The sequence below is a fragment of the Poecilia reticulata genome, linkage group LG10 (genome assembly GCF_000633615.1).
Source record: "Poecilia reticulata strain Guanapo linkage group LG10, Guppy_female_1.0+MT, whole genome shotgun sequence".
NCBI classification, from domain to species: Eukaryota; Metazoa; Chordata; class Actinopteri; order Cyprinodontiformes; family Poeciliidae; genus Poecilia; species Poecilia reticulata.
This window is the reverse complement of record NC_024340.1, coordinates 13,819,236-13,831,467: the sequence shown is the minus strand read 5'-3', so window position 1 is coordinate 13,831,467 and position 12,232 is coordinate 13,819,236. Positions and strand designations below refer to the sequence as shown.

The window sequence follows — 12,232 nt, the reverse complement described above, 5'->3', positions numbered from 1 at the left end:
TATGGCCTCCCTGGTCTGAGTTATGCATTTGAGCAATGCAGCACATTACTTATATTTTTCAGTCATAATTTAAAGACTTCGATGTAGATCATAAGTGGTTGAAATTAGAGAATTTGCTTCTTAAATTATATATTTATATGAACAATTAATACTCATTTTAATGTTCTGCCTGCAACATAATCTAATAAGGCAGGTAAATCTACCTTTAGCTGCATGGTGTTACAACATACAGCTGAACAAAATTAAACTGGATGGGGATCTAATGGGGATTTATTATATTCACACGTTCATTTTTAAGGTCTTTTATCCATGTCTAAAGTTTAAGAAATAAATTTAAAACTGAGTTGAAGGAAAAACAACGAGCAAAACATATTTAATTATGTTTCATACTTTCAAGATTTCGTTTTTTCTCTCTAAAATTACGTATTGGTCTTAAAATCAGCTAATAAACCACTCTGACAGTTAAATGCTTTTAGCTTAATTTAACATATTTATAAATTTAATGTGGCTACAATGGTATGACGAGCTGTTAATTCTCTTATCACAGATCTTTCTCTCTAAACTCAGACCTTTATAACTGTAACTACTTCACATCATCTTTCCTTTTTTCCCAAAGAAGACATCCAGTGTCCAAATCCTTTAACTATAATCTCCAACCTGGAAGATGGAGGAGATACAGGATCTTGTTCTTTCTTCCATGATGTGCATAAACACTACATGCATGTGTGGGTTTGAACACATCTGAGCTAAAGAGCTTCCTTTTCAGCTCAGCTCTTTCTTCTCCAGAACAGAACAAAATAATGCCCTCACCACCACAGACACACACCTTTTCACAACTCTGCATTGAGATCTTTTCCACAAACTTCAAAAACGGTGTCAGTGAGCAGGTGCAGCTCTGACAGAGTTCAACACACCATAGGAACAGCTTAGACTTTGGCAACAAAGGGACCAGATGAAACGTGACTAGATTCTCCAGTACCTCTCACAGAATACCTCTAAGGACACATCAGGGCCACATCCAGTAACAACAAGGGAAAAAACTCCATGATCTCCTCTAACACGGTAGCAGAGTAAACCTTCCTGGACAGGCTGACAAGTGGGAAGCTTTGATAGCTGGAAGTCCCTCATGGTTTGAACTCCACAAATTCTGCGTATGTTTTTCATCAACATCAAACATTCTGAGAAATACTTTCATTCTATGCTTTTATCTAAAAGCATCTAATCATTTCTGCTTCAATCTAAACATTTGACATGTAAACATTAAAACCAAAGGAAATGTTTAAGACTGTGAGTTCCTCATGACCTCACAGTCTTAAACGCAATTATTCTGTTTGTTGTGATGTAAAGCACTTTGAAATGCCTTCCGGCTGAAATGTGCTATACAAATATAATTTGATTGATTGATTGATTGATTGATTTTTATCACAGAATGCTCCATGTACGATACATGCAGGCAGTGGAGTCGAATGCTCTGTAACATTCATCTGCTCAATTCAACATTAAAACCTGTCAAGTTTCGCTCATGATGTAGAAAATCAGAGTTATTATACACTCATTTTCTCATCTCCAGGTCAAAACAGAAACAGACTAGAGAAGTTATTTCAGAGTTGTCGTAAAACAGATGTATGTGTGAGACAGAGTCTTGGTGGAAGAAAATGACACCTCTTAATCAGAGCGGTCATATTGTAACGAGATCTAATGCTGCTGAATAAATGCATGAAGACTCTCGTATTGCTCTGGCAGTTCTGTTACATCTGAGAGGTTAATAGACTAGTGGAAATCTGCAGAGACTCTAATTCCTTCCTTAATTTGTCAGATTGTTCAATTTCTCTTTTTCCATTTATTTTCAGCAGGTCTCCAGTCTGTCTTCCTCAAGTACTCAAAATGTATAGATTATTAAATAAAGTGTCTGGTTTGGATCTTATTTGGTCAATAAAGACTTTAATAAAGATGAAAGATTTAAAAAATAAATTACATCCGCTTTAAGTGGCATTTAAGATTCAGATATAATTCACAAAGTTTGTGAAGTTGCATTATAAACAGTTGCAGGGTAGCTGTTGAAAAGAATGACATTAACATAAGTTCTACATTTTTTCACTTTGGAACATTTTTATTTGGACTAGTGGCTTTTATTGAAGTGTAATTTGACATAAATAATGGTGGAGATGGAAGGGGGAGACATGCAGCAAATGTCCCAAAAGACAACATACCAAACACCACAGCCACTGCAAACGGTTGCTCTGCCAGCTGAACCGCGCAGCGACACAACACACAAACATTTCTTTAAAGATTTAATAAAGCAGTTAGTGCAAGCTGTTTTATTAGCTGCAGTATCAAAAAGGCTCCAAGGCAGTGGCATTTCACAACAGTTTAAAAACCTTTATATTATATGGCATAAGCGATGAGAACTGTAAAATTGTTCCATTAATTATTAAGAATATCTTTGGGATTATCTTTTTGCTCAGTGTTTAGTTAAATTATTTGTTTGGTTTTTGTTTCTCCTCACTGTGACTTTATAACTAATATTATTTTCTCTAATTTAACTTGAGATTTCTTATCCTCATGACAATGGTGAAGCCAACAAAGAAAGTTCATTTAGAATATAATGCAACCTGGGCAGTAAACACTTTCTGGCTAATCTATTAGGTGGATCTGTTAATTTTGTGCTTGTTGAAACAAATAGTGAATCAGCCACAACTCACCACATAAAGTGATGTAAGCGTCTCTTTATCTGTGAGCACTTGGTTCAAACTGAACTACTTTACAGAATCCTTCTGTAGAGAGAGGAAGAAAAAAGATTTACACTATGTGACTATTAACGAGGCAAAGCTAACAGAGGTTAAAGAAGAACGCTAATGCCAATCACCATTTATTTTCCAAGGAATGTTCAACACCGTCTTCAACATTGTAGCACAAAATGCTGGTTAATACATAGTTGAGGTCAAGATTATTCACATTGCTGGGAGGTCTAATTTAGATTTATTTTTTACTTCAGAAGGTTGTTTCTGACAGGAAATTATTTAGGACTGACTCAAAGCACAATAAAATAATGTAATCTTGTAAAAACTCTGTTGGCATTACAGCAATCAAACCCCTCTTATACCAGTGTTTTGCATGTTTCCGCTGGTATTTTGCTAACACTTGGTTATAATTCTGTAACAGATCCCAGTCAGGACTCAAATGATTGTATGCAGAGAAAACATATTGGATAAAATTAAATGATTTCCAAAACTTGCATTCATCAAATAATCTATTTCCAACTGCTGTAATCTATGTTGTTTTTATTATGATCATATCTGGATATTTTAGAGTTAGATTGTTTTTATGACAGATAATGACATTACAGTGGAGAGGTTGTTGTGGAGGCATTTGTGAAAGGAATGATGAGTTCGTCTCTGTAACTCACATCAGCTAGAACTTCATAAAGCATTTCTCACATCGAGAGTCATCCTTGACAATAGAAAATCTGTTACGATATGTTAAACTGACGGTGTATTTTTTAAAAACTTGAACTAGATTGTATATTCAAGCCAAATAAACAACAGGTAGGATCTGATTCTGATATTTCCGGCTTGCTTGGTTTTCTTTTTGTTTCCATGTTCTTGTTAATTGTCTTTAAAAAATTCCCACAAGCAACCCAAGTGTTCCTCATGACCTAATAATGCAATGAGAGGAAATAAAAAGACGTCATATTGTGCTTATGGATAGCCGAACGCAGCATATCATTAACCTGGGGGTAAGCAGTCACTAATGTGGACCGATGTATTCTGCTAACAGCACAAAACCTGGCAAATGAACTGGTTGACATGGACTGTGTGAATGCTTACATTTATCTTTAAGTTGCTGCATAAATTTGTACATGTGGCTTTTGGTCTTATAATTCTTTTAAGATCATTTATCTGAAAGTCCCTCAACTGCTGCACCAATATGTCTCCACTCACCTTCTCTTTTTCCTGAAATGCCCCAGTTTCTGCTCGTTATCATCCCAGACAAACAAATAATGGGACAAATCGATGGCTCAAATTCAAAAAGCAACAATTTGTTGTGCAGACACCCTCTTTTTTATGACGGCAATGAGGTGAAACAGCTTTTTTATACACGTAATGCAGGCTTTTCATATCCAGTATGTTCAATAATTGCACCTCTGCATTGAACCTGAATTACTCGCCCACCACAGATTAGAAACAATTGAATAGGAAAATCACAACAGGATGAATCCGCTCCGATAGCAATCATCTTTGATGTCAATTCCTCCTGCAGAACACAGTTTTATATTATATACATGTAGTTTGAGTCTGCTGTGTAATTTTACTCAAAATAAATATGTAGATTAAAACCTGCCCATGCAAAATGTCTTCTGAAGCTCTGATGAGTGATGTAAAAATAACATCCAATGACAAAAGCAAGTTCATAAAAGAATATGTGGACAGACTGCAAAGTGTTGTATGCTAAAAAAAGAATATTAACAGCATAGTTAGTCTTTTATAATGAAGCCAAGCTAAAAAACAAAAGATGTTGTGGGTCCTGCTTCGTTTGCTGATTGGAAGACTGCTAAACTCTACATAGAAAAACCAAGAGAGAGTCCACAAGAACAAATTATTTAATAGTATTATTTGTTCATTGCAATGTAGAAATAAGATTATAGAATCTTGTCAAAACAATCTAACTCTAAAATATCAAGATATAAAAGACAAATCTGAGCATTTGCTTCGTTTTATTGCTGAAGATGACATTTGGATTTCAGGATTGCGATTTTTTATTTTTTTTTGCAGAACTTAGATTTAATTGCAGAATAGTTTTATAAATCTGACCCAGAAATCTTTTTTTTTTTTTTTCCTGCACCAACAAATTGAACATTGCATCTAATTACCTTTAATTTCTTATTTGGGCAGAAACACATGGCTCATTATTTGCTCCATCTCTAGCACAACAATTTAAACTTTAAACTTGTAAATAATTTTCTATACTGTGAATTTTTAAATGGCGCACATATCTTCTTACACATACCCTGCGTTTAATACATTTTACATTATAGGCCCCAAAACATCTATTCAACAGTGAGTGTTGTCCTGTATTCCACAGGATTTTAGTTAAAAGTCCAGGCATGAATCTGCTTCCCGCTGTTACTCTGGACTCCTCTGAGAATGTTGTTTTGGACGGAGCTGAAATATTTTGAAGTTGGGCGAGCAGGCAGCTCTGTCGGCGCTGTCTGGAGCATGCAGCCTTTATTGAGAACAGGGAGATAAGGAGAGCTTCCCTGCGGACGTTCGGCTTAAAAGATCCTCAGCTCTTTTTTTCCCCTCATCTTTAGAAAGCTGTTTTCCATTTCAAAACTCCAAGAGCCAGGATGAGCAGAGCATAATGTGTGTTTTCTGTTTAAGAGGATGATAATTTCCTGCAGAGATGGTGGGTGACTCACCATGAGCAGAAGGGGGGGACAGTACTTCTCTTTAATTGAAAAGCGTCACCCACACTGAGGAAATTTCTGGAATTTTGCAATGTGCAATGAAAAATGGTATTTGTCAATTTGTTTCTGTTACATAAGCTGTTAAGAAGAGACGCATGCCATTGTTGAAGAAGCAGCAAGCTGACATATTTCCCTCTGTGGGTCTTAATGAGAGAGAAAATTCAGATTTTCTCACAACCCACCCATTAGCTGCTGTTGTAATTGCCTCAGTTTCAGACCATAAGTACAAACAACCAGTGATTAGAAACTCATTTGTGTGTGTAGTACCTGGTTTTGAAGGAGAATCTGCTGTTCTTGCCTCACTTCCACAAGTGCCAGATTTCTCTTCTGGGTCAAAGACCCAAAATGTTTGACTGGAGATAAAGTGGGATTAAAGAGGCTCAGAAGGCATTGTTGCATAAAGATCCACTCTTATTCTCACAACATTAATAATTAGTGATGATGATGTAAATGAGGAAAACCTTCACTGGTGATTTAGGAGGCACTAACTAATGTCGAGTCACTATTTTAGATGCAGCTGTGAAAGACAAACCCAGTAGCAACATTGACTTGCATAATCAGTATTTTTAAACAAATAAGTAATTTCCCAACTGTCGAGAAGCCAACCTTTGTATACGTGTTTCTAAATGTCACTTAACTTCAGGAGCAGATATTATCTTCTTTGTTTTGTTTTTTTAAAATATCTAAAGTTTAAGGACTTTGTTTTTGTACATTTACTAAAGGTTTTAAAATTGTAACTCAAAGCAGTTGCTCCAACTCAGCTGCTTTGAGTTGGAGTAACCACTTTTTAAAATGTTCTTTATTTGGGCCATATTGTTTTTTTCTGTAGCACCTGCTCCACATTGCTTTTTAGTTTAATTTTTAACTATGTTTGGTTTAATTATTATTTATCCAATGCTTGTGTGCTGTTTGTGTGTTGCTATTTATCCACTCAGCTCCCTCAGTTTATGCTACCCCACAGCTGTTTCACCTTTAGATAATCAGTCTAATCTGTCACCCACTCCAGCAATCATCATTTGAGCATCTTGGCTCTCTGTTTTCTCTGTGTAGGTTTCTGTTGTCTTTCTTCAGGCAATGATTTTTCTTACCTTTTGCTCATATTTTGGTTCATCACAAGTATTCATTACAAAAATACTTCAGACAAAATTAGTAAAAGTTCAATCTATGGTGCATTTTTTAAAAATTCAGCAGACTGTCTTGGAATATTTGGAAGTTACAATAAATTTTACCTGTTTAGAACCAAAACATGAAAAAAGGCCGGACAAAAAATCAATTTTATTAGGAATCATCTTGTTGGTTGGAATGATTTTTCTTTCTTTCTTTTCTGTCAGCATGTGGTAAGTAAATAATTTCCATTTATCTGAGATTCAAATGATCTAAAATAACATTTTAAGATTAAAAGATGTGCGGTACTTAATATTGCTAGTTTGTAAACAAATATACCGTGATCGTCTAAAATTTAGACTAAACTTTATCAGCTACCTAGATGATATGCAGAAAACAAATAAGACTGGTTTGATTCAAGTTGTGGAAAGAGTTAGCTTGATTTTTCAAAGTTCTTCCCTTTCCGACATTTAAAATCCTTCCGTTTGCTGTCTTGTTATCACCACTCTTTCTGTATTTCCTGATCTCTTATTTTGTCACATTTCATCCTTGCTACAGCGTTATCGCCCATAACAGCCGTAGTTTCCTTTAACCAAACTTTTCTTCACTTTCCTCCCCCTTCTCTTTATTTTAATGACTGCTGTGTGTTTCATCTCACTCCTCTGGCTGCAGCACTGATCCACGCAGCGTTGCATCAAATGTTTCTGGGAAGCCTGCAGGGAATTGTTCTGTCCTGCAGCCTGATGCTTTAGGCTTCTGCAGATATAAGTGTAGGAACTTTATCTGCAGATGTTTTTTTTTCTTTCTTTTCTAAGCCAAGGATGTGGGATAGTTGGAGGGGCCATTATAAAAATAAATCAAACTTCCTAAGAAGCAAAAATAAAATCTGAATACAAAATCCAAAGAAGGGGAAACATAAAGTTAAAAGTAAACAGGGAGGACACCATGCTAGCACAACTAACTACAAACCTGAGTTTAACTATTTAATAAATCTGATGAACAAGTGTAATGAATCAAACCAAGATTACCTTATCTCAAAATACAAAATGTTTGAAAGAGCAAAATTATAACCAAAATTACTTGATGGTGCTGAAAGAGAACACAGTAACTTTGGTCTCCAATCGAATGGAGAATACTTGGAGTACCTGCTCTATTTAATGAGTCCGTAACACTCTTTTGGCGGCACCACTGAACATTTTGCTTGAGTTGAGAATTTTCATTCAGATCTGTAGTCGCCTCTCAAAACGCAGGTACTAAGCTACAAACTGATCAAGTGAAGAGCATCGGCACCTTCAGAGAGCACCTGGTTTAGAAGCTGATATCATGCACTGAATTATCTTTGTCCAGCTTTTCTGCCATTAATTACACATTTTCTCTAAGTTCAGCTTTCAGCTGAGAACATTTCCCAGTTCTCACCCAATCAGGTTTTTGCTCTTCAGTTATTAGGACGGGAGCATGATGTATCAAAAAAGCAAAGCAGGGAAGAACTTAAACTATTCCTCTCACCAAAGTTTACATTTTAGAAGTTGCAGTTCATTGCATTACATAATTAGCTGTAGTTCAATCGGCAGCCATATGATGTTCTGCACAGCGTGACACTGAACTGGATTAGACTCTTGATTCTAGTTTCAGTCAGGCTGTGAAGTGTAGACTTAAGTGTTTAGTCTCTGAAATGAGTCTGTAGATGTTTTGTTTTTAATAATTAAGAATGAACTCAAACACTTGACATAAGATTCACCTGCATGGGTCGACAGAGATTATCATTTAAATTTGCTTTTAAAATATAATCTACGTTTCATTGTCTAGATGTCAAGTCATTCCTCAGTGCTATCACTGCCCTGTTTTCTCTCCATTCCTCTATTTATCTTTCTCCTCATGTGCCGTCTGAATTCATTTCCTCGCCTCACCCCCTGGTGGAGACGGTGCTTGACTTGCAGTGTTGCTTCTGGCGACAGCTTGGCTGTCAGATCCTGCTGTTGGCGCAACCATCACCTTCAGACTACAGAGGATGGTGTTGGGACGGAGTTTGTACAGGTATGTGTGTGTAACCACGGCGAAAACAGACAGCTGTCAGGTTTCTGTCGACAAAAATCACAGAGTAACACAACATTAGTGATTTCTCTGTCCTCTTCAGTTAGTATTCTGACTCACAGGAAAAACCCACTGGCTAACAACATGGCCCTGACTCCATTTTTCTCCTTCTCTTCATGGAGTTGTGCTATGAAAACAAGCACCATTGCAGACAAAACTTCTTTTTTTTTTTTTTTGCACAATTTCACCTCTGCAAATATTTGTCAAATTAAGTAGAATAAATATTCTTCCAAGTATAAAGTGCTAAGACGTACAGTGCTGCAAGGCTGGGGAAAAAAAGGCAACAAGGGAGGCATTTCACAGTGAACGTTCATTTATTAAGACATGTTTTCCAGGATTCAGTGGGTTTCTTTTGTCTCGTCAACATTACAGACATTCAGAGGAAACATTCTTCATGGCGATGTGCAAAAACAGCGTATGAAAGGAAAACGATTACATTCTTTGACTGAATACTGATAGCTCCTATTGCAGCTGGCTGGCCTTGGACCACACATACAGACACAGCATTAAATTTTCTTTTATTTTTTTGCTGCTGCTGTTCCAAATACATAAAACGTCAACAAAGCTTGGCTCATTGCATTGTTCTTCAGCACTAACAAGAAAAATACCTTATTAGTTAATGCACATAACTACAGGTAAAAGGCTGATTCTGTATATTTGCATCCTCAGTGGGCCAATTAAATTTGCAACTACCCTCATTGGGCTCCTCTGAAACGCCAATACAGATGCCTCATTTACTTTCTGCAGAATGTGAGGATGTTAATTTACCGTACATGTATCTGCTCCAGGATACATCAACCCGAGGAAAGGTCATTATCAAAGTACTTTACACTTTGATGAGCACTTACTTTATAGCTATAAGGATTCACATTATTGTCATGGTTGAGTTTATTCCATTATGTTTATGTTATACAGTCCAGTTAGAGCAAATGATACCCACTTATCTTAAGCAGAAAACAGAACAATTGGTACAAGCCTTTTAATTTCTTGACAGGATACAATTTTTTGAGGTAAATTCGAAACTGAAGTTTTGTGGTCAGTTACTGCAGATCATCCTATCATACGCCAAAGAGGACAAAATGGTCTATAATGGACTGTAAGTAAAAAATTATTAGACCAGTGGATTCCTGCCTTGCATGTTTTAAACGTTTTTCTGATTGTGTAGGGAGGATTCAATCAGCAGACTGTCAAGTGCTGCATAGCAAAAAGTCCTCAAATAAACAAATGAAACATGTGGGACGGTGCCCTTTGATAACTGACACTAGGCACCTGTGCTTAGACTACAGTGTCTTACAAATATAATCTTAAACCTAAATCCTTCTCACTTAAATCCCTTCACTTCTAGTGACAGAACCACAAACTCAACTGTATTTTATTGTAATTTATAAGATACGCCAACATAAAGTAGCACATTATTGTAAAGTAGAACAACATAAAAACAACTTTTAGTTGGTTTACCATATGAAATTCTAATAAAATCCATTTAAGATTGTGGTTATAATGTGAAAATAATAATAAATACAGTTTTAAAAAAACATTATCCTCTTCTACATGTGGTGCAATGTTGGATTTTCTATATTTGGGGGGAATTTCTTGACCGATGAGATTTTGGTCTTTATTTTAATTGAAAACTTTTACCCACAGATATCAATACAATACAAGCTCGAAATGTAACACAATTAGACAAACACGGAGCAAGTGAAGGCAACAGGCCAAAGAAAGACAATTGTTAGAACTGATAGTTATTGGAAACGGTGATTATGGTGAGCAAAAACATGGCAGAATAAAGATTTATGTTAGGAATGAAGCATGGTAACTTGGACAGATTATTTTAGAGTGAGGGTCCACAGCAGGGTGTTGGCAATCCTCCCAAGCAAGGTTATCCAGTTTCTTTGGAAAGGTAGAAGAAATCAACCAAAAAAACAAAGATTTATGGGTAAGCTAATGGACCACCTTGGAATAAGAGCATTCCCATCATTTTAGGTGAAACGCCTACGGTGTTTTCCAAGATTTGCAGCCTTTGGAAAGGGTGAATTTGATGTTGTGATGCCTGATTTTAAATGCCTAATGAGGACATTTTGGAGTTTTAAAGAGCCTATTTTTTTCACCTCACTGATTTCACTGAGATTGTTTTATAGTCTTTTTTTAGTAGTGTTTAGGGAAATGACTTGTTTAGTTTCCACTACTTTAGTCTTGGGACTTTCCATTTAGTCTTGGGAAACATAAAGACCACATTTGTTGGTTTCAAATGAATTAAAAAGACAGAAACACCCAGAAACGGATAATGAAAGCACTCCTTTAAGCACCTCCAGTGCAGCGCTCAGTTAGCACTTTGAATGTTATAGTTCATTATAAATCAATTAGAAAAAATACTGAGCAAATATGGCTTGTTTAGACAAGTTAAAAGATTGTTTTTTTTCTAGCCAAACAATGTAGCAGCACAACTTATATGTGGAAAGTTGCATCTTAATGAACCACGAAAGGTCTGAAAGAATATCCTTTGGACAGATGAAATGCAAAAAGAGATTTTAGCCACAATTTATCACAATGTGTTGGAGAAATCCAAGCACAACCTGGACTCCTTGTGATCATTGTTTCGACCAGAAACTTCTCTGTAAAACAAAGTATTCTAGTCTCAGATGTGAGGCCATCTGTTCGACAGCTGAAGCTCGGCCAAAACTGGGTCATCAACATGGCGGTGGTCTCACACAGCAGAAAATCTACAGAATGGCTGAAAATCTACAACAGAACGGATAAAAAAAAAGACAAAGTCTTGTCATTTCAAAAGTGATTCAGTAAGTTGTTCATTCCAATTTTGTTCCTTCCTGCTGCAAAACTTCAATCTGTAAATCCAGACATGCCGACGTGGGGAGCAGAGTTTAAACTATACTGCTTCAAAAATTTCAGGTGTAAGTTTATTGTGCATAACATTTGAAATAAACACCAAGACCCTCATAAAAGACAGTGTGAAATGCTACCAGTGTTGGTAGGTTGTTGCTCAATCAAACTTCTACAAGAAATAAAGTAAAATGCACAGAAACAAAGTCCTAAGCCAAATTAGAGACATTGAGAGTTTAACATCTGTTGATAAAAGCTTAAAACATCTAAGCTTGTGCCTTAAATAGATCTCAAAACACAAGACGGTCATTTTAAAGTTACGCTTTGGGCAAAATAAATTGCAAATCAACTGACCTAATTTCCTTTCATGCCAGTAACTTGGTGAAATCAAATATTAATTTGGTATTTTGTTTGAAATAATACATACACCTAATTTAAAACACAGTAAATCAGTCACCACTTGTGCAATTGGTATTTAAGATGTGTGCTATGTTTGCTCATCTGGATTGAACTTTTAAATTGTAGAGTAAGTGCTTTCACTTTGAGGTTTCACATAAAAACTTAAACTAGGATGGGAGCAAGGAACATTTTGGCACAGACAAAACAAAGTCCCCTTCCAACTGATTGCCCTGTTGCCAATTTAGGTGTCCTTAATGGACCTTTAAGTTGGGGAGGAACTGGTCCCAGAGCAGCCGGATGCACACACAGAAATGCACACAGAAGGGGAACTTC

General features: G+C 36.3%; 1 protein-coding gene across 2 annotated transcripts in view; it reads right to left on the bottom strand.

The window, feature by feature from the left end:
- Positions 1-6,910: 6,910 nt before the first annotated feature.
- Positions 6,911-12,232, bottom strand: part of mtnr1al (melatonin receptor type 1A like) — a 30,815-nt gene continuing 25,493 nt past the window's right edge. Inside the window, exon 3 of one of the 2 annotated variants that reach the window (XR_534708.2) lies at positions 6,911-8,649. The gene's annotated coding sequence lies outside the window, so the exon portion shown is untranslated. Of the gene's footprint in view, positions 8,650-8,957; positions 11,402-12,232 lie in introns of those variants that run through there. The other variant, XR_534707.2, reaches the window with a different exon arrangement.